At 45.1% G+C, this 22,912-nt stretch overlaps 1 long non-coding RNA gene across 1 annotated transcript in view; it reads left to right on the plus strand.

Moving 5' to 3' along the window:
• Nucleotides 1–2,244: 2,244 nt before the first annotated feature.
• LOC120405234 overlaps nt 2,245–22,912 on the plus strand; it is a 101,648-nt gene continuing 80,980 nt past the window's right edge. Inside the window, exons 1-2 of the long non-coding RNA XR_005598451.1 lie at nt 2,245–2,577; nt 19,452–19,526. This is a non-coding gene — a long non-coding RNA (uncharacterized LOC120405234). The remainder of the gene's footprint in view (nt 2,578–19,451; nt 19,527–22,912) is intronic.

Raw genomic sequence — 22,912 nt, forward strand, 5'->3', positions numbered from 1 at the left:
TGTGTTGTCTCTCCCAGGAATAAAGCGAGAGCAGGGAAAGGAGAGAAGGAATCAATGCAGCTGCAATAGACTGGGAAGCGGGGACAACATAGGTGCTGGAACGAGGGGTGCGGGGTGCTGCAGAACCCCCGGCTTGAAGTGAGTTCTAGCCTATACAGGGTTTACAGTTCAGTCCAATGGCTCTCAACACCCCCACGCTGTACAAATTGCTCTAGGACTCCTGGCTAGTTCTAATATCAACGCGCAAGCACTCGTGTAAAGACCTACCAAGTCTCACTCCTGCCAAGGAGATCACCCCCCGCCCTCATTTAAGGAATAATTGTAAAGGCGCCCCCCTGATTTCCCCAAGCTTGCTGTGCCTCCCAATGAGTCACCCCCCCCCCCATAGGTTTGCTTTCAGGACCCCCACGCTCATTGTCACACGCTCGAACAGGCGCTCTTTTCTTTCCTTCCCTCCCGCCCCCTCTAAAGCGGATGAAACACGGTTCCAGACGTTCCCAAGGGGAACTTTGGCCTCCTGCTGCGTTTAATTCGAGTTGGAGGTGTTCGAATTGGGGCGGCTCCGCGCCCCCCCGGCCCCACTGGAATCAATGAAGAAGAAAATTTTTTTGGAAGACATTAAGGGGGCGGAGGGCAAGTTTCCATTGGGGCAGAAGAGGGCACTTGACTAGGGGTTAAATTTCTGGCCCTGGAAGGTTTAGACTCTGCTCAGTGCAGGATCCCCGGGGAGCAGGGGGCATTTCGAGTGTTTCTTTCGTTTAATGGCCCCGTAGGAACTCGCCTGTTTCATCTGCCAGGAAAACAGTGGCAGGCGAAACGAACGAAATCAGTAAGGGGAGGCGATGAAATGCGCCCCCGGCCCCGGATCCTGACCCTGCTCGGTTCACCCGAGAAATGTTTGGTCGGGGGCGGGGGGTGGGGATGGATAGTGACCAGGGCGCTTCCTGAGTTTAAGGGGAAGGGACATGATCACCTGAGGAGACAGCCGTGCCCCCGGTAAGGAGATAGGACAGCTAACTAGCCGGGACCTCTGGGCTCACTGATTTTGCGGCGCGCCTCGCTGCCGCCCTTTCATTTGCTTCCAGGTTTTAGGTGATAAGCTCCTTAGATAACAAGACACCTTTTGCCCAAGTGGCTCTGGCTCTTTGCTGACGCACACTGTACAAAGGGTTATTGGTTTTAAAGGGGCGGGGGGGGCAGGGTTTAAACAGGGTTTCCGGATTATTATTCATTATTATTTTATTCAGATGAATTATTTATTTTCCCTCCGCATGCAAAATATTAAGGATGTGTCTCTCTGCCCCTCCCCCCCGTATCTATCCGCTACCTTCCAATAGAAGCAGGCAGTTTTGGGCGAGCAATAGTCAACTTTGCGGAGCGGAGAGGGCTCCGGGGGGGGGGGGGGGAGGGCTGAGGTTAAACTGACTTGCCAAGGAGTCTCTGCCAGCCGTTAACACCCGTCTCTCTGCTGCTACAGCCCAGTACAAACGAGCCCTGCTGGACGCTACCCTCCAGGCTTCCAGATGTTGCAGGCCCGCAACATCTGGAAGCCGGTCCGCCGAGCGCTCCAGGGCAGCTGGGCACCGTGCAAGGAAAGCCATCCCCCCCCTCCCAGGGCACAGCGCTCTCCCCACGCCGCTGCTCCCTCCTCTCCTGAGGCTGCCGCCGGCAGCTTCCTCCTTGTTTCTGTCTTGGCGGCAACCTGTGGCTGCCTCCCTTTGAATCTTACCTTGCCAGGCTGTCTGCGGAGCGTATCTAGGCCCCCCCGCCTAACTGTGTGTGGCCAGGGGGCTCTCTAAGAACGCTACAGAAGGGGTGTTAGCTGCCTCCGGCACTCGGAGCCCCAGCCCCAGCCCCAGCCTTGCGCGCACTGCGCCGGCTGCTGGCAGCCGAGCCGGGTTCAGCTGAGGACAGCGGCGGCTCCAAGCCTGCGCTCTAGTCTGCCTGCCAATGGCTCCGGAATACTGATGTTGCCGAGGCGGCCTCGGCCGGGAGGTGACTCTCAATGGGCCACAGCAGCCGCCGATTAGCGGAGCCGCAAGTCAACCGACCGGGAGGCACCTCTTGGCCGCGCCGCTCTCCTTCCCCATAGACTTGTTCTGCTCCGCGGCGGGATGGAGGCCGGAGACACGGGACCCCCCCCGCAGCCCCAGCCCCAGCCCCAGCAGCGTGTTACATTTACCCCAGTGCATTCCCCTTTAGAGCAGCGCAGGGGGCACGGACTCGGCAAACCTGCCCCGGAAACGCACCCGCTCTCCCCTGCTTTTGCCGCCTAATGTACGAGCAATTTGCTTCCGCCTGGGGACTCTGGAAACCAAAGGCCCGCTGGTGTGACTGCCAGGCAGTGCTTTCCAGAGCCAGGCTGCTCCTTTCGGAAGTAATGAGGAGGTTCGGTTTCTTCCCCCTGCCAGCCTACCCGGCCAGCTCCCCCTGGGATCTGAAAGTCAAGCTCGGTTCTTTCTGGATTCTGCACCATCACTCAGCCATGATGGCGGTTGAAGATGGGTGAGCCCACGCAGAATCCGCCTCGCTCTCCCAAGGCTGTGCTGGCCCTACAGTGCTGAACAACTGAAAAGAGTGAGCTTTACTTTTTAAATAGATGATTGCCCAGAGTGGCTATTTGGTAAGGGATGGCAAAAGCAAGGTGAATGGGCAGTATGTGTAGTGGCCGCGCAGGGTTTGGGGTGGATGTCTGCCTCCTTACGGGGCCTAGTGAGCACAGAGGGGATTTAGCTGGGCACACCAGAGCTTGACTGGAAGCATGGATGCCCCTTGACAGAAAAGAGAATTTATCTAGGGCACAAGCAGAGCTGGAACCATGTCTGGGTACTGAGTACAATGTGCATAACTATCTCTGTATGTGCATTTTAAATTCATACTTTACTGTCGTGTTTAGGTGCCATATGCAAAATTAAGAGTCACATTTATATTTGTGTCCAAATCTGAACCATTCTCCATTCTAAGCTGCGTTCTGAATTGATATTATTCTTTGTGGTTGTCTTTCAGGGAGGGTAGTGGGAGGAAATCTTGCCAGGCTGTTGTGCTGGTCCCTGTAGCTGCATGAAAGACCTTAGTGCAGGGGTGGGCAAACTATGGCCCGGGGGCCGCATCTGGCTCTTCAGACATTTTAATCCAGCCCTCGATCTCCTACTAGGGAGCGTGGTCGGGGGCTTGCTCCATGCAGCTCCCGGAAGCTGTGGCATGTCCCCGCTCCGGCTCCTATGTGTAGGGGCAGCCAGGGGGCGCCACACGTTGTCCCTGCCCCAAGTGCCACCCCCACAGCTCCCATTGGCCAGCAAACAAGGCCAATGGGAGCTGCAGGGACGGTGCCTGTGGACAGGGTAGCGCGCAGATCTGCCTGGCTGCACCTCCACTTAGGAGCCAGAGAGGGGACAAGCCGCTGCTTCCGGGAGCTGCTTGAGGGTAGCGCTGCTTGGAGCCTGCCTCCTGGACCCTCTCCTCTGTCCCAACCCTGATCCCCACCCCCTGAACTCCTCAGTCCCACTCTCCTGCACCCCAGAGTCCACATCCCCAGCAGAGTCCTCATCTCTCCCACCCGCACCCCATGCTGGAGCCCCCTCCCACACCCTGAACTCCTCATTTCTGGCCCCACCACAGAACCTGCACCCCCAGCCAGAGCCCTCACCCCCTCCCGTACCCCAACTCCATGAGCATTCATGGCCCACCATACAATTTTCATACCCAGATGTTTGCCCACCCCTGCTTAGTGGGATGAGTTTTGTACCAGCCAGGCCTGGCAAATTGCAAGACTCTGGCTCTTCCTGACCTCTAGTGGCAGTGTATTCTACAATTCAGGGCCCTCCGCTGAGAATGCTCTGTGCTTGACTCTGTACAGTTTCACCCTTGGGATCATCAGTCCCTGCTGAGCTACTATAATGGAGTTCAGAGGAAGAGGTGGTGATTGAGGTAGCTTGGCCCTTGTTTCCTTATTTTTTATTATTTCTCTATTGAACAAGACTTTTGCAAAGGATCTGGAATCAGACATAGTACCAGTGGAAAATATAGAGCATAAGTGTGACGAACTTCTGATGGCCAGTTATGGTTACCAAATATGTCTGTTAACTATTTGTGGTTTCCATGGAGTCTTCGTGGCAAGGCCCAGATAGAGCATGGTGCAAAAACCTTCATGTCGAGCATTCACACATTTTGCTGGTTCTGTTCAAACAAATTCTAACCCAAGTCTTTGTGTTCATCTCTTGTTAGACATTTATACTACGTAATGTGATCACTGCACTGCTTTTAGGAAACGTGCTATGTCAATTGCAGAATGTATTAACTGTGCAAATGGTGGTCACTTAGTAAAGGACGCTTGCCCATTTTGATTGTGGTGTGTGTAATTCCAAAAGCAGTTGCACCCTAACATGTAGATGATATTAATCACATTTTAATTTGAATTAAAAGCCACTTTTTAATTATACAAGCGAAAAACAATTTTTAAATAGACATTTCTTTTTAAACTCATAGGACTGAGTCCGGTGTTCCTTAGTTCTGCGTGTGCAGGGAATGCAGAATCAAGCATGAATTTTTAAAACAGCCAAAGCTATTTGTCTCAAATGTGCTAAAAACAACAACAACAACAAATCAAAAAAACAAAAAAACAACACCCTGTACATTGGGGCTGGAATCATGTCATCAGTGTTTCAGCATGAAGTTAATTTTATGTGCACAGTGTAACCCTTTGCGAAAAAAGAGCAGAAGAGGCCATTATAATAGAAATGCTGACAATGCTAACCATAATGGTGTGAACTCACGACTATAATAAGGCCTTCACCTCAGCTAGCAGCCTAATTCCAAAGAGCTGATGTTATCCACTAATGTAATCAGTTTGTTGGCTGTAACATAGGAAACTAGGAATTGGTCTATTTTATTGCTGTTTTTGGCATAAAGATTTCTTTAAAGAACAACAACAGTAAGATGCTAGGATTCAGGCAATTAGATTTACCTTTACTGTTTTAAATAATAAAACCCCGCTCTTTTCTTCATTTACAAATGTATAGTTTCCACTTCAGTGCAGATTGACAAAAGCATATTTTAGAAAGGGACAACAAGTGCTTTTCAAGGGCTAAAACATGCTTTCAGACTAGTGACCAGTAGTAAGGAAAGACCCAATTATGGAAAATGGTTGAAGGTTTACGGAGGGCGTCTCAAAGCATAAATGTTCATTTTATAAAATAGAAGTTTCCTCAGGGGAAGTTGATGAATGATTTCTGAGTGATTTGCAGCTGCATCCTAATGGGGGATGTGAAGAAGAAAAGAAATGACAGATGCCCTGTTAATAATTTAGAATTGTGTTTCAACAGCTAATGAAATTGCATCAGCTATGTGAAAAATTGGAAATGACTGCTTATGCATTTGAGCTGGTAAATTCAACATTTGCCATTCAAACCTCTTTCTTTTGATACATTTTTTTTTTTTAGGGAACCTTCATTCAGTGACTCTTGGAGGTAGCTCGATTCTGGATCTTAATACAAAGCACGTCCAATTAACTTTTATGCAATATCAGATGAAACCCTCATGGGTGAAATCCTAGCCCCCACTGAAGTCAATGGGAGTTTGTCATTGATTGTTGTGGGGTGTAGGATTTCACCCAATGTGAATAGCAGTATTGTACTGTCATAGAAAATTAAAAGGCTAGAAGCAGGTTGAGTAGCCCATCAAGTCTATTTGTGGAACTCCGATTGACTTTATTGGAATTCCTCACACCTTGGGCCTGATTCAAAGCCCATGGGAGTCAGGGTCATGGATGGCTTGTTGGACCAAGTCTTTTATCTCTCCACCTTGCCATTACTAAAGATGTTTAAGAACCCAACAATATCAAGAACAATATATTAGTTAAAGTATATGAAGGCATTTAAAGAGTAGAAAAGAATGAATGTAACCAAATAGTAATTGTGTCTCTAGTCCCTCACTTTGTAAATAACAAAGAGAGCAACAAAAATACCTTGACTTACAGCAGAAGAAAAAGTGCACATTCTTGAAAATCTACCAACAAATCCTGAAAATACCCTAATGGCTTTTATTTGGGTTTGTTTGAAATTTCTTGAAAATCATGCCTTCTGAATTATACACGAATACTGTTCTACTTACAAGTGAGTCACATGCTTGTCTAGGACTCTTGAAAAGTAGGCTAAAGCCACTACAGTGACTACCTTGTTCATCTGATCAGCTTAAGGCAACATTAACCTCTTCTTAGACTTGTCACCTAAGCATAGTCTTACTGCAGATATTACAACCATTTGTGAATGTATGCACACTGAGCTGGGGAAAGTCTGCTTGCTATCAGACTTAAATACAGAAATGTCTCAGAAGTTCTGCATTATATAGCTGTTGGTCCTGCATATTGCCAAATACCCATATGGCAAAGGGTATTTTAAGGCACGTAAACAATTCCAGAGTTGTTCTTAATCACATAATTGAAGAAATAAGACAAAGATGATGTAATGAAAGCTGCAATATTTTGTTTGTGTAAGGTAAAAAATGAGTGATTATTGAGCTGGAGTAGGGAGACAAGGAAATGCTGGGTAAAAATAATTTCTAAGCGGTATTCCCAAGTGGGCATTTTCTTCCTCTTTTATTATCTTGTCTGTAGCACACAGGGAAATACAAGATATTTAATTATGATTTATATTGTGAAAACCCCAAACAGGGCCTTATTGTGCTTTGTGCTGCACAAACATGTAGGAAGACAAGACACAGTCCCTGCCTCAAAGGGTGTGTGTGTATGAGGAGGGGAAAAGGGATCTTATACATCAGTGAAGTGATCAGGGTGATGGTAGACATGCTACTTGTTAGCTCTTCTTTTTTTAATTAATGATCATTTATTTGATTTCTGTAAATGTTTGTTTTTATTATGGTAGTTGGAGTGGGACCAGGGGAAGTGTGTGTGTGTGTGAGCGCAAGGGGAAGAAGTGTATTGAGAAGGTGGGGGAGGAAGGGTTGTTTGGAGAGCAGAGAGAGACTACTGTATGGAAGGCAGGGAGAGTGAGCTGCCATCAGAATGACTGTGATTGGAAACAGGTTTCAGAGTGGTAGCCGTGTTAGTCTGTATCAGCAAAAATAATGAGGTGTCCTTGTGGCATCTTAGAGACTAACAAATTTATTTGGGCATAAGCTTTCATGGGCTTAAACCCACATCATCAGATGATTGGAAAAAGGGGCAGGAGGAGTTTGGTGAAAGCCAATCAGCAGACAGAAAATAATGTCCTGGGATCTTGTCTCAGTTGAACTATATCTTATTTCGTATGCCCAGCATTTCTCACTGCAGATGCAATTTGGCCAAGTGATAAATGATGAAAAGTAGTAAGGAGATAGTGAAAAGTAAGATTAAGAGAGAAATGTATTTCATTTATTTATTTAATTTGAAAACAATATGCTCCTCCCACATGCTGTGGAGTGTACATTTATTATAAGGAATCCTGGATAAAAAACTAAACGGGAGTTAAGTTTGCAAGGAACTAATAGTAACTTGGGGATGAGAAAGAAAAACAACATTCTCTACAAAAGGAACCCCACAAACAAACAATGTACACAAACATTGTAATTGTATTGTTAAAATTGCATTAGAAAATGAGGAAATTCACAGTTCAGGTTATTGCTAAAAGAAACTCAAACATTTGTAAGTATATGTAGATTTAAAGCTCCCAAATAACCTTAATTCTGCCCCAATAGTGACATCACCCTCCAGTTTTCCTTCTTTGTTCTTGGGGGTGATCCTGAAAACCCCTTATGCCATGTGGCGCAGACTGTGACACATGATATAAGATGCTAGTCAGTGTGAGTGAGGGTATTGGAAATTAACCCTGTGCAACATTTGGTTCCAAGATTTCTCTGTGGGATAAGAAATTCACCAACTAAATTGTCTATACCTCTGCTTCCAGTGCTTTCCCTTTCTCTATGGATTCTCTGATCCTGCAGGACTTCTACAACCCTTCAGAATGGTAGAAAATTACTATGGTTATTATTTGTATTATTATTCATATTCGAGGCTCCAGTAAAGATCAGGGCCCCATAGCACTATATGTTTTGCATCAACATATAGTGAGTGATATTCCCTGCCACAAAGAATTTACAGTCCAAATAAGCAAGCCAGACAAAGGATTGGAAGAGGCACACAGAGGTGAAGTGATTTATTCAGCATCACACAGCAGCTTAATATCAGAGCCAGAAACAGAACCTAAGTTTCCGGTATCCTAGTCTAATACCTTTTAACTGGACCATGTTGAATTTTGTGAATGGGCTGCAAGGATTAAGATTACTACATAATTTGCTTCTGGAAATACCGTCTGTATTAAAACTGCCTGATTCCTATGTCCCTGATGCATTGTATCTGTGCAGAGTTCAGAAAATCTACCCCTGCTGCGAACATGTGGCAAAAAGCATAAGACACTGGGGATATATGTTGACTACAGTTAATGTTTGATAAAATAGAAAATAAACATTTTCACACCTTCCCTTTCCCAACTCTTAGACAAAATTCTATGTGTGAACCTAGCAGCCGAAAGTCCACTGGAAATGGGATTATGAGAGTGCAAGAATTCCCTTGTCCTGCCCTGCCGTTGGCTTGCCGTCATGGCAGCCCAAAGAGTGGGAGCAGCTGGCCTAGGAAGGGAAGTGTCCAGGGAATGTGCTGATTCAGTGCATCCCTGGACACCCTGTGCTGCTGGAGCTCTTGTAGAGCCATGACCTGACAGCTGTTTTATGGGAGAGCAGCTCTGCAAGCACTACCTGCCTTTCCCTGGGGGTGAATCCCTTCTCGAGTGCAGTGGCACAGGGGACATAGCTTTTGAAATTCCTCTCCCACCAGCAGGGATGAATGCAGCTTCTGGTATTAAGAAAAGGAAAGCACTTTTTCATCAACCTACTTTTTCAGGCTGGTCCTCAAATAGATCGTTATACCAGTCAGGAGTGGGAAACCTCCCCAGCATATCCCACTGTTGTGCAACTCACTGGGTTCAACTTTTCACCTCAGTGGATGAGAGTTTTCCAGTGCAAGTAGCAGCTTTATTGTTTACGTAATAAGCAGAGATCACTCCTCTTGGCACAACCTGCTGACAGACATTTCGGGAGGGCGGTGATTAAATCATTTAATTCATACCTGCAGAACAAGATGTACCCTGTCACCAGTTTTATATCAAGGTTCTGTTTGTCGACAGTTTATATAAATAATTAATAGCAGTTGTAAGCTTGTTACTAACAAGCGGTATGTGTTATAGGTGGTTAGATCAACACATCAGTAGTAGGTGTCCTAGATGGTTATCAGTTATGATAAAAAGCAACCTGTTGCCCTGTGGGACTCAGTAACAATCTATAAAAAATGATTAACCATTTATTAAGACGACTTTTGACTAACCCTTTATATACTGTTTCTAAATGGCGCCTGAATATAAAGCCTGACCATGTATTATTTGTGTCAGACATGCTAATTTCACAGCATCAAAGAGAATTTTCAGAAAGGAATTTTATAATCAACCTAAGCTCATCTAAAGTACCTTAAAAATAGCTAACCCAAAGACTGCACGGAAAGAGCATACAATGTGCCCAGATGTGTGTTGTGTAGTAGCTAAGGAGCAATACTAATTTGCAAGCACTTTAAAATGCACTTGCAGCAGTGGTTCTTTAACTAGTAACTGAGAAATCTGCTCCTGCTGGGCCTCTTCCCCTCAGCTCTCCTATCTCCTACTGCTTGGCTCCCAGAATGTTTAATTCTGTGGTCCACCAGAAAGGGCTCTGCAGTGACTATAGTTTGAAAACCATTGACTTGTAGTCGATGAAGTTGTAATGGCTGGTAACCTAAAAGAGGATAGACAGTCTTGTGGTTAGGGCATTGGCCTCGGGCTCAAGACACCCGAGTTCTCTTCCTGGCTCTCACACAGGGTTCCTGTGTGACCTTGGGTAATCACTTAACTTCTCTGTGCCTTCGTTTCACATCTGTAAAATAGGAATAGTAGTGTTTCTTCAGCTCACAGGAGTGTTAGGAGGAAGAATTCATCACTGTGGCAACTGTAAACTGTAAGGGACAGGGAGTGTTTCCTTGTATGCGTGTAGTGCCTAGTAAAATGTTGTTCTGGGGCCTTTATGTAAAAACAATAGAGAAAATGAATGTTTGTGAGGCACTAGGGTGATGTGCCATAGAAAAGAAAGCCAATACCTCTTTACTATCCCTTCTTCTAAACTAAAATCAGTTTAAAAACACTCCCCACCCCCAACCTAAAGGCCAACCAGCAGAGATACAATAACAGAAGAAAGGGATTAAAGGCAATTCTCAACAGTCCAATGTTTAAACCAAACAAGCTATTCTTTTGACTAGATTCATCAAATGCTACATGGTTGGGTGCACCAGTTCAGAAAAAAATACAAACATATCCAACTTTGAGGGTCAATAATGAGAGCGTTCTGACTATGATGTGTTGGGCATTGTACAAAACACAAATAAAGACAGTACTTGCCCTGAGGAGCTTGCAGTCTAAAAGATAAACACATTCAACAAGATACTCTGAGAGGAGGTACTGAGAACACTGTAGTTTTCTTTACTCTTCTCTTCTCTTCCCCACTGTATAATGCGTGAACTTATAATCCTCAGTTCCCAATGTTGAGCTTCTTCTATATTTCATTGTTTTGAAGGGGCTGGATTCCACGCAGAAGTTCTATAACGACACAATAAAGGATATCTTTGCAGTATTTCTGACCTGGCTGGAACAGTTACCGGAGAGTCATAGATTCCAAGGCCAGAAGAGACCATTGTGATCATCTAGTCTGAGCTAACACAGGCCATAAAATTTCTCCAAAATAATTCCTAGAGCGCATCTTTTTTAGAAAAAATCCAATCTTGAATTAAAAATTGTCTGCGATAGAGAATCCACCACAATCCTTGGTAAATTGTTCCAATGGTTAATTACTTTCACTATAAAAAATTATGCCTTGTTTCCCATCTGAATTTGTCTCCCTTCAGTTTCCAGCCATTGGATCATGTAATATCTTTCTCTGCCCGATTGAAGAGCCCATTCTTAAATATTTGTTTCCCATTCAGATACTTGCAGATAATAATCAAGTCACCCTTTAACCTTCTATTTGTTATGCTAAATAGATCGAGCTCTTTGAGTCTATCACTATAGGGCATGTTTTCTAAACCTTAGATTTTAGAAGGCAACATTTAATGTGTTTTCCACCCTGATTTCTTGATCAGAGCTTCAACTAAATTCCCAAGGTAAGCAATCCCCACCCCCCGATTTGGAACAGGGATTTAAACTCATGTTTCCCATTTCTCAGGCGAGCATCCTAAGCACTGGGCCATGGCCTGTTGAAGCTTTCCCACTTAGTATAAGTATCTAAATATTCACTGGGCCAGAGAAATATTCTATAGTTCAGTGATTGGGGCATTCTCCTGGGATGTGGGAGCCCAAGTTCAAGCACTCGTTCCAGTGGTTATTTAATTATATACAGTGGAACATCTTCAGCAGGAGAGATTGAGGGTCCCATCCCAGAATAGCCCATATCTCACTGGTTAGGGCACTCTCCTGAGAACTAAAATATGTGGGTTCAAATCCCTGCTCCAACTCAGGCAGAGCGGGAACTGGACCTGGGTCTCTACAGCCTAGGGGAGTGCTCCAGTGTAAGTCTGCTGCTATTATACCGCTTTTGAGAAAGGGCTCGGGTGCCTAACTCCAGGAGAGGGTTCCGGCCTGTGACTCTTGAGAGGCGATCGGTGCTCCCTGCAGCACAGACTTAGGTGCCTATGTCCCTTTGAGGGGTGAGGCTTGGGCCACACCCCCTCTTCAGCATTACTTATTGGCTAATTTAGGCAGCTCCCTGCTCAGCTCACTGGCTTTTGTATATCCCATCTTAGGTGCCTAATTCTTCCCATACATCGTATAGGAATCCTGGGTGCCTAAATTGTCGATTCCATTAGGCAGCGGGTGCTTAAAGTGAGGTGTTGCAATGCTGCACCTAAATCCTCTTTGTGGCTGTACGCTTTAGACTCTGTCCTTGTAAAGCCACAGTATTGATTGGGGCTGTGGAGTGGGAATGGTTTCTTGCCTTACTATATATAAACCATGTACAGTGAGATTATCATGAGAGGTGCCATATAAATTAATAACTCAGTGTGTCTCAGTCTCATTCAGGTATCAATTGTTTATATGTTTCTGCCCTTCTGCCAGCTCTGCTTAACTATCCTCGCTCCCTATAAATCCCTGCCTGCCTATTCTTGTGGTTGGCTCTTGGCAACATTTTATCTTTAATTGTCACACACAATCAGCCCATTTATCTCACTACCCAATAAAAAGTCTACAGATGAAAGTGCTCATGGCATGTAAATAACAGCAGTTGCAAAATATCAGCTGTAGATTGCATCAAGGAAAGGGCCATACAAATACCCTAGAACAGGGCTGGGCAAACTTTTTGGCCCAAGGGTCACATTGGGGTTCTGCAACTGTATGGAGGGCGGTGTAGGGAAGGCTGTGTCTCCCCAAACAGCCTGGTCCCTGATCCCTTGACTGCCCCCCTCAGAACCCCCAACCCATCCAACCCCCTCATCTCCTTGTCCCCTGACCACCCCGTCCTGGGAACCCTGCCTCCTATCCAACCCCCCTGCTCCTTGTCCCCTGACCGCCCCCTCCTGGGACCACTGCCCCCTATCCAACTCCCCTGTCCCCTGACTGCCTCGACCCTTATCCACATCCCCACCCCCTGACAGACCCCTGGGACTCCCACATCCTATCCAACCACCCTCTGCTTCTCGTCCCCTGACCCCCCCCCGGACCTCCCACTCCAACTGCCCCCTGGTATCCCACCCCCTTATGCAACCCTCCCTGCTCCCTGTCCCCTGACTGCCCTCCCAACACCTATCCACATCCTCACCCCCTAACAGGCCCCCTGGGACTCCTACTCCCAACCCTCCCTGTTCCCCATCCCCTGACCGCCCCCCCCAAACCTCCGCCCCATCCAACTGCCCCCTCCTCCCTAACTGCCCCCCAAGACCCCCTGATCTCTTACCCAACCCCTCCGCTCCCTGCCCCCTTACCAGCAGCAGGAGCTCGCAGCAGTGACACCCAGCCAGAGCCAGCTACACTTCCCACGCTGCCCAGTGGGAGCAGCAGGCCGGAGCGTGGCCGCGTGGCTGCGGGGGAGGGAGAGAGGACTAGGCTCCCCGGCCGGGAGCTCAGGGGCCAGGGCAGGCCGTGGTTTGCCCACGTCTGCCCTAGAAGAACCTGCTTCAATATAGAAAAATAACTCCCACTGACCGCACACCCTTATCACCCCACATTAGAACCCATATGGGTATCATCAAACAATTTACAATTCATACTTGATGGGGACCACTTCCTGCAAGAAATCCGTCTTGAATCCCCTCTTCTGACCATCAAACAACCCTCCAACCTTGCCAAGCTCATCATCAAAGCAAGCTCCCCACAGACCAGGACACACCAATTCACAGTGGCACCAATCCCTTGCCAGAACAACGGATGCAAAATCTCCAGACATATCTTCATTGCTACAATGATCTGTATCCCCCACAATGCACCTTGCAAGATCCATGGTTCCTACACATGTGAATCACAACATGAGGTGTACCTCATCCACTGCATCAAGTGCCTCATAACAATTATGTGGGTGAAACCAGACAATCACTATGTCAGAGGTCCCCAAACTGTGGGGCGTACCCCCTAAGGGGGCATGGAGGACCATTCGGGGGGGCATGGCTGGGGCCTGGGCCAGCCCCCAAAGGGGGTGGGGAGGGAGCGCCACCCAGCTCTGCTCCTGGCTCTGGCTGCCGGCCCAGGCTGCTATTCCCGTGCCTGGGGCTCCTCTGCTCCCAGCCCTGTGCCCGGGGTCCAGGCTGCCGGCTTGGCGCCCTGGCTGCTGGCTCCACTCCTGGCCCCACCCTCAGCCCCACCTGTGGGTCCAGCCTCAGCCCCTTACCCTTGTCTGCACCCCCATTCCCGGAGCCATGGCCCAGCTTCGGGAGGAGGATGCTGACAGGGATGGGGGGCTGGTGTGTGTGAGGTCAAAGTTTGGGGGCCACTGCACTATGTTCTTGAATGAATTCACATAGAAATATGATAAAAGACAAAAACACCCCATCACCATGAGCAAACACTTTTCACAAAGTGCCATAGCTGATCATTCTGCATTCATCCTCAGAGGAAACCTGCACAATACCTTCAAAAGGCCTGTCTGGGAACTAAAATTCATAATTCTGCTAGACACAGTGCTGGCTCTAGGCACCAGCGTTCTTGGGGTGGCACTTTTCAAGGGGCGGCACTCCCGTTCCTTTGGGGGCAACACTTTTCAAGGGGCTGCACTCCGTTTTTTTGTTTTCTTTGCTTCGGCAGTGGCACTCCGCGCCCCCCCCCCCCCTTTTTTTTTTTTTTGCTTGGGGAGGCAAAAAACCTGGAGCCGGTTCCCTGGCTAGAGACCTAAAACCAGGGACTCAACAGGGACACTGGTTTTATGGCTCATTACAACAATTTGTAACACACCACACTGCCTCCTTTCCTTAATTTCCCCACTTCAGATCCCTTATGCATCATGCATGACAATCTAACCCTCAGCTGCCCACTTCATTTCAAGTGACTGCCTACAACATGCATTACCCTTTCTGATTAACAATCTGTCCCAACTAGAATTGAGCTCAGATGCTCTGATTTCCCTCCCCCGTCCTGAAGAAGAGCTCTGTGTAGCTTTAAAGCTTGTACCTTCCACCAGCAGAAGTTGGTCCAGTAAAAGATATTACCTTACCTACCTTCTCTCTGTAAGTTGCAAAAGTCACTCCAAGAAGATTACTATGTGCATTGCCATCTTTCTGCTTGGCTATGTAAGTCAAATGGTCAAATAATTGTGTCCCAGGGGAATTTTGTTTTGAAACAAACTTTGAAGTGGACTAAAATATTTGGTTTGTCCAGGTCAAAGCAAATAGAATATACACTGCATGGGAATAATGTAATCAATGTGATGGTTTTCAACCTCACTGACAATGAAAGGGTTAAAAAATACCAATAAAAGCATCTATTTAACATCATACATTCTGGTATTTTTCTTGCATTTTCCTATCACAGTATTTGATGAAACAGCTTTTGTTTGCTCACACTTCTCTCTTTTAAAATTCATATATCAGCAGTAAAAGCTATTTTTTCTGTAACAGCTTGCATTTAGTTCCCAATGGAGACAGAAGCCTAGTCATTCCATTGCTTTGGATTTTAACATGAAGCTTAATTCTTTTTTAAATCTAGAGACTTTTAGTGCCCCAGACGCCAGAGATTGTAACCAATTTACATGCTGCAATAATACTCGTTTAGCAATCTGTACAAGTTCTTTACAATAGAAAAGAAATGTAGTTTGTGAACATTAGACCCCTACATATCATTTGAGGGCATATAAGGGCAGTGGCAGAAGAAAGTCAGTCTACACCAGGGGTAGGCAACCTATGGCATGGGCGCCAAAGGCGGCACGCGAGCTGATGTTCAGTGGCACTCACACTGCCCGGGTCCTGGCCACCGGTCCGGGGGGCTCTATATTTTAATTTAATTTTGAATGAAGCTTCTTAAACATTTAAAAAACCTTATTTACTTTACATACAACAATAGTTTAGTTATATATTATAGACTTATAGAAAGAGACTTTCTAAAAACGTTAAAATGTATTACTGGCACACGAAACCTTAAATTAGAGTGAATGAATGAAGACTCGGCACAGCACTTCTGAAAGGTTGCCGACCCCTGGTCTACACAATATGAGTCGCTCCTAATCTCTGGAGCTGTCTTTATAACTGCATAGCAAAAGCAGAGGGGTTATTTGTCTGTCTGTTGCATTTCAAAGGTACTTTTCACCTGGGCATCTAAGTGTCCTGTTACAACTAAAATGCTGTGCATGATGAGTGTATGTGCATTGGGCAACCTGAGAGAGCACTTTTAGGCCCTGATCCTGCAAACACGTACATATAGGTGCTTAACTTTAAGCATATGAGTAGCACCATTGACTTCAATTGAACATCTCATATGCTTAAAACTGCGCACATATGGGATTCCCGGATTTGGGCCTTAATTAGCCGTTATATTGGAGAATGGTGCAGAAAGCAAGATCAAAAGCCAAAATCTGGTTGCCCTGCTTGCACAGTGGCCTTCCTGGAGATAAGCTAGATTTAGCCCCATATTTGAAATGTAGCGAGCATGAGCGCTAAAAGAAAAGTAAAATGACCTTCAGTAAATTAGGAAAAGAGCGTTACCAACCATAGAATCTATGATCAAAGTGATGGTGCAAAGAAACAGCCACAGCCCCTTTCTCACAAGCATCTTCCTTATTGACTATCCTAATAGCCCATTACAGCTTTTTACAGGAACATTTCCTCAGTATGCCTTTCTGGGGGATGGGCCCTTTAATTGGACAGAGAGGTGGTGCTGCAGCTCCAGCAGGGTCATAATGCAATTTGTTGCTTTTTATTGCATTGCTTCTTTCTTCTCAGCAGTAAGTATCCTTAATTCCTGCTATGTTTTCTTTTTCTTAGGGTTTGTCTTCACTACCGGGGTAAGTTGACCTAAGTTACGCTACTCCAGCTACATGAATAACATAGCTGGAGTCGACATAGTTTAGGTCGACTTACCCCGGTGTCTTCACTGGACTGTGTCGATGAGGGACACTCTCGAGTCAACTTACCTTACTCTTCTTTGGGAACTGGAGAACTGGAGTTGGCTGGAGAGTGCTCTGCCATTGATTTAGTGGATCTTCACTACACCTGCTAAATCGACACCCACTGCATCAGTAGCGTCAGTCTCCCAGGAGTGAAGACAAGCCCCTAGTCTTCAGGAGATGGCACCTTTTCACAGAATGTGTTTCTCCACTTAAAACAAACACAAGCTGCAAATACACACGTAATATCCTGTTCTTCTCTGACTCACCATCTCACAGTTCTCACAGGTACTACCTGAGTGGTGGTGTAGCTATATTGGTTTTAGGATATTAGAGAGAAGAGGGGGTGAGGTAATCTCTTTTGTTGGCCCAGCTTCTGAAAGCTTGTCTTTCATACCAACAGAAGTTGGTCCAATAAAAGATATGACCTTACCCACCTTTTCTCTCTAATGTATTCTATAAGGCAGCGTTGCCAAATTGTTATGAAAACTTTCTAGCTCCGATACAAAATCTGCTTGCTTGATGTGTGCCATGATGATTACAATTGTATACACGTAAAAGAAAATTACTCCGCCTGAGTGAATAGGCAGTAGAATTTTGCAAGGCTGTTGTAAATGTGGTGATTGCTATTTTTTTAGCACAGGTAATAGTTTCTAAATGGTATGTGGAGTTTCTGGATATACAACTGATTACTATTGATCTAGATCTCCTATCAGAATATTTTTCCATAAGATTTTTTGATGATAATGCTTTGGAATACTTTTTGGCTGCTTTCGCCTTTTTTATGCCTCTCCTAGTCAGGACTGAGGTGTCCACTTACATTAAGAGGTTTAAAAGTGTTTGGAATCTCCAGCGCTGAAGGATAAGACTTTGACAGTCTGAGCTCAGGCAGAAGGGTATGATAAATGTATGTTGGATAGAGGGTTACACTTGCACATCTCAGAACTTCAATTGAGAGCAATGGGAGTTTTGGCAATGCTGGATTGAAGTTAGGGTGACCAGACAGCAAATGTGAAAAATCAGGACAGGGGTGGGGGGTAATAGGAGCCCATATAAGAAAAAGACCCAAAAATCGGGACTGTCCCTATAAAATCAGGACATCTGGTCACCCTAATTGGGGTCTTTCTTGAACTTCCAAGTTAGCATGAAAGTATTTTCCATGAATTGGTAGTGGGAAATCCTAACTCTTGGCATCATTTGGAGATTAAAAGCATTCTGCAATTTTCCGTTAGTGGTATTGAAGTCCATCAATGAATCCTTTCAGAAACACCACCTGGCATGTCCTAAAACCTTCTCTGCCTATCACCTATAGCACAGGGTTACCACTCTAAAGAAGGGCCTTGAAAAGCTAAATGCCATTGGAATTTAGTAATGTAGGCCGCAATTGTAAACTGTGGTAAAGCTGAGTTTCTCTAGAGAAAAAACCTGTAACTGATTAAATCATGCCTCTAGCTAAGTACGAATGAGTTTGAAGTGGATAAAAACAGTTAAAAACTTCCTGGTTGCTGTCCGTTTTCAAAATGAAACTAGACAAGAAGATGGCAGGAAAAACCTCCTGGTCAAATCTGACTTTAAACCCAAAGAAACAGAACAAAAGAAACAGTCAGGGTTATGGGCCTTTAAAAATTTGGTTAGTGCAATATGAATGTCCACACAATAGAGTCCTGCTTCAAGTCCTTAATTTTCACTGAGAACTTAATAAAATAAACATCTCTTGGATGTAACCAGTTTAGGATGTTCTATCTTGTGGCCTGCCATGGGTAACAGTGAATGCAGAGAAGCCTAGAATTCTAATGTATGGGTTTCTAGTCCTGGCAAGCCATGGGAGATTTGATTCTCAGACTTGTCTATGGCCTAATTTTGAATGTTGCTGCTCCTGGATCTTGGTGTAGTGTGACTTGAAAGACCTGTTCCTCCCTCTGCCCCCATCCTTATTTTAGAAAAAAAAGGAAAAACTTTTGTGGGACATTATTTATTCTTTTTAAATGGTGACTGTTTGAAAACTGTGACACGCTTGCAGGGTGGATTTGATTTAATCACTAGTCAGGAAGACTCGATTTAATCACGGATTTCTACATTCTTGTTGGTTGTTATAACCTTAATACATATTCTTCATAACTCTCAGATAGATGTAGGTTTCATTTTTAGAAGGTACACACTATACATTTTTAAAGTGATTTATTTTGAAAACGTTTCAGATTAGTTTTACAGCTATATCAGAAAATGGATGTTTGGTTATTTCATTTACCAAAGGTAATTGAAGCAGATATTTATGAAGTCATTGGGAGGTGAACTGTCTCCAATTCAACAGGTTAATCATTAATATTTGGAGGATTTTCTTGCCATGCTGTATTAAGAAGAGAATATCACCAGACAAACATTTAAATTGTTTTATTTAACTAAAACAACAATGTTATGTATTCTGGATTTTTTTCTTCAACAGCAAACCTATAATATTTTAACAAAACAAGCATATGAATTTTTTAATTTAGTTAAACATTCAAGTTTTTTAAAATCGGGTTGTTTTTGTTAAAATTGTTTTTAACTAAAATAGTTAAATGAAATATTTAAAAAAAACAAAACAAAAATTAAATTAACTAAGTCAGGTCAACATGAGAAATTTAAAATATTGGCTTGTGCAGCTAACTCAGTTGTCTTCACCTTCATTTTCCTATTTGTTCATAATCTGGAAAAGAAAAACTAGCTTTCCTGCTTTTTCAGGTCCCAAACAATTTCTCAATTTGAAATGAATTAGTCCAAAGGTTATTATATGAAAGGTGATGAAACGATTATTTATTTATTTATTTTAGGTGGCATCGTTGCATCTTGAAATTACAGTCTTCCTTGGTACTCCATGTGGGCTGCTTGTTTCCAGCATGTCTAAGGTAGGACATCTCCTAAGATCACTTACACACATACGTCTCATCTTGCAGTAAATCTGTAACCGCCATTGCTCTCCCTCTGTGCCTGATCCTCTGAGGATATGAGCCTATTGCAGGCCCACCGAGTGGTGTATGACTCTTCAGGTCAAGTCGTGGCAGCTCATGCTTTTAGCTTTAGAGGTCCTTGGTTCAATGGCAGAATAGCATCTGTTACTCTTGGGCGAAACTCCTCCTGAGAGCAACAGAAATTTTGCCTGAGTAAGGAAATGACACTGTTGGCCTGCATTGTGCAGGAGGTCAGACTAGATGATCATAATGGTCCCTTCTGACCTTAAAGTCTATGAGTAAATGGCCCGCCTAACATTTATTCACCACTTCTCCCACTCCTCAAGAAGCACAGTCAAACTGGTTTCTGTCAGAACACTTCTCTTCTGTCTTCTCACAGATTTTATGGTCTCATGGGAACGTATGTTCATTAATTGGAAGGGAATACAAGACACCAAACCCAAGTGAAACATCATTATAGTTAGGGTGGAAAACTATGAGAATTGATCAGTAAGGCTGCATCACTTTAAAAAGTCACAACTCTCCCTCCTGCTAATACTGCAATTTCATACAGAGAGCTGGTAAAATTAGCTGTATCTATGCTGGGAGGACGCAAGGTGATATTTTTACCTTGTTATGTTATGTTAGAGGCTAAAACAATCCACAAAACTGAATGCATTTATAGACAACTAGGGAAAATACTGAGTGTGTGTATGTGTGTATATATTGTTATGAGCTGGGGGAAACCTTTTTAGAGTTAAAACCTTGTTCAAACTGATGTGGGAACAAGCCCTTCCTTTAAGATATTTACAAGAGACAGTTAAGGGGCCACACCTCAAAGCCTCATAGAGTTTGCCCAGAAACTAGCACCATGTGAGTAGAGAGTTCAACTAGGTGTTGGCCAGATGAGTATATGTACGGCCAGGTCTAGTCTACAGACTTATATCGGTAGAACTGCGTTACTCGGATATGAAAAATCCATACCCCTGGGCGATGTAGTTATACCAACCTAACTCCCAGTGTAGACAGTGTTAATGTCTCACAGGAGGGCTTTTCCCATTGACCAGGGGTGCCATTTCAGATTTTGGTTGGGGGGGGCGGGGGGCAACTTTAACCGTGATTCCAGGGACTACTTAGGCACCTGGAAACTCTAGGGGTATTTTGCAGATAATAATTTAGAAACTAGCTGATAGGAGCACTGTATCTAATGCCTATATAAAAAAAGAGAATTAAATAAATATTAGACCCACTAAGTTCTAATACTAACATGTTCTCACATCTTGTGACAAGTCACTTAAGGTACACTGGTTAGGTTTAAAATTGTAATGTATATTCTTTGTTACTAACTCTTGAATGCAGCAATTGAAACAATTGTAGAAAAATCTAGATTATGTTCTGTCACATTTTTCCAGTTCACTGAGCTTGGAATAGATCATTTAATTTTGGAAACATCCTCCGAGGGCAAGGCCCTGTGAGTTTATACTGCACCTGCAGGAGCTCTAGGGGTGTTACTTCACTACAAATAATAGACTAGAAACTGACTTTAAACAGAAGTAAAACTGACACTTTCCAGTCACTTTCATAGTATTGCCAATCCCAAATGTTCAAAAATCATGAATCAGGCTCACGAAAAATTATGAGATTGGCTTTAAAATAATGAGATTATGTAAAAATAATAGATTTGGTGTTCTTTTTATTTGCCTTCTGCTTTTTGAGCCGTTAGGGTGCACTGGGGTCACATTTTGAAGCTTTTTCCCAAAGCCATGAGGACTAGACACTTCATTTTCCTTTCAGAATGAAGGCTGAAATTATCACATATCTGCTTGACTCCAGGAGCTGGGGGCAAAATCTGCCACCTCTTGAAAGTTAAGTGATCTCTCATCTGACTCTCATTCTCCATCCTTCCTGACCTCCGTGCTGCTTTTCATGCTGTCAACCATGACATCCATCCCAACCTCCTGGGACCGTTTGCTGGAGTCTCAGAGAACTGGCCACCTTGGTTTTGCTCCAATCTGTCAGAGTCCTCTTTTTTTGCAGCCTGCAGCAGAGAGAGAGGCTAATTTGCTGGATAGGGAGCTAGCCCTCAAAGATCTGGCAGTTCTACTCTTCCCCTGTGGAATGTTCTACTCGTCCCCAGTTTTACTCTTCCCCTGTGTATGACCTCAGGCCAGTGCCTTAGGGGCAGAGTTTCAAAGGTTTTTTAGGCACCCAAGGATGCAGCTAGGCATCTAGTGGCGTTTACAAAGCACCTAAACTCGGCGCTTTTGAAAATCCTACTAGGTGCCCAAATACCTTTGAAAATCTGGCCTTTAGTCTCTCTGTGTCTCAGTGTCCCATCTGTACAATGGGGTTAACAGCACTGCTCTACCTCACCGAGGGGCTATGAGGAGAAATAGGTTAGACCCTGTGAGGTGCTCAGATACTATGGTGATGGGACCACGTAAGTACCACAGGTAGAATGGGAGCTTCTCTATACCACTGCTATCCATTTCCCTGGTTTTGACCCCTTTTCGCCTATGCCCCCCAAATCTCCCCCTTTTCTGAATGTAACCTTGGCTCAGAGGGCTTGGCTGTATTTTTTTCGGAGTCCCCTGTGTTCCCTCTAAAACAACCCCCGACCCCATCCCCAGGGATTCTTGTTTTACAGGCTAGACTTCCAGAGCCTTAATTTAATCACCAGCCTTTTCTTATCTAAATCACTCTGCCTCTGTTTGTAAACAAAATACTGACTCCCTACCCAAGGACACGTCTCCTCTGCAGAACTTACATTTCACACTAATGCTGTGCTGTAGTTAAGAGCTCCACCTGGGAGCTCACACACCTCCTGTATGAAACTTGGGGGTGGGCTCCCATCCCACTGCTACTCCCCTGCTCCCCCTAATTGGCACCCCTACCCAGGGCTGGTGCAAGGAAGTTTCACGCCCTAGATGAAACTTCCACCTTGTGCCCCCCACAGCCCTGTGGCAGCTCCTCGCCCTCCCCGCCTTGAGGTGCCCCCCCCATGGCAGCTCCCCACCCCAGCTCACCTCTGCTCCACCTCCTCCCCAAGCACACCGCCCCTGCTCTAATTCTCCTCCCCTCCCAGGCTTGCGGCGCCAAACAGTTGATTTGCGCCGCAAACCTGGGAGGCGGGAGAAGTGGAGTGGATGCTGCGCTGGGAGAGGGAGTCTGAGCCGCACGTGTCAGCGTGCCTCCGCCAGCGCAGCCCAGGAACGGTGTAAAAAAAAAAATTAGGGGCACTGCTTTTTGGCGCCCCCAAATCTTGGCGCCCTAGGCAACCGCCTAGTTTGCCTTAATGGTAGCACTGGCCCTGCCCTACCATTGACATAGCTACCGTCTCTTGG

The sequence above is a fragment of the Mauremys reevesii genome, linkage group 4 (assembly GCF_016161935.1).
Source record: "Mauremys reevesii isolate NIE-2019 linkage group 4, ASM1616193v1, whole genome shotgun sequence".
Lineage (NCBI taxonomy): Eukaryota > Metazoa > Chordata > Testudines > Geoemydidae > Mauremys > Mauremys reevesii.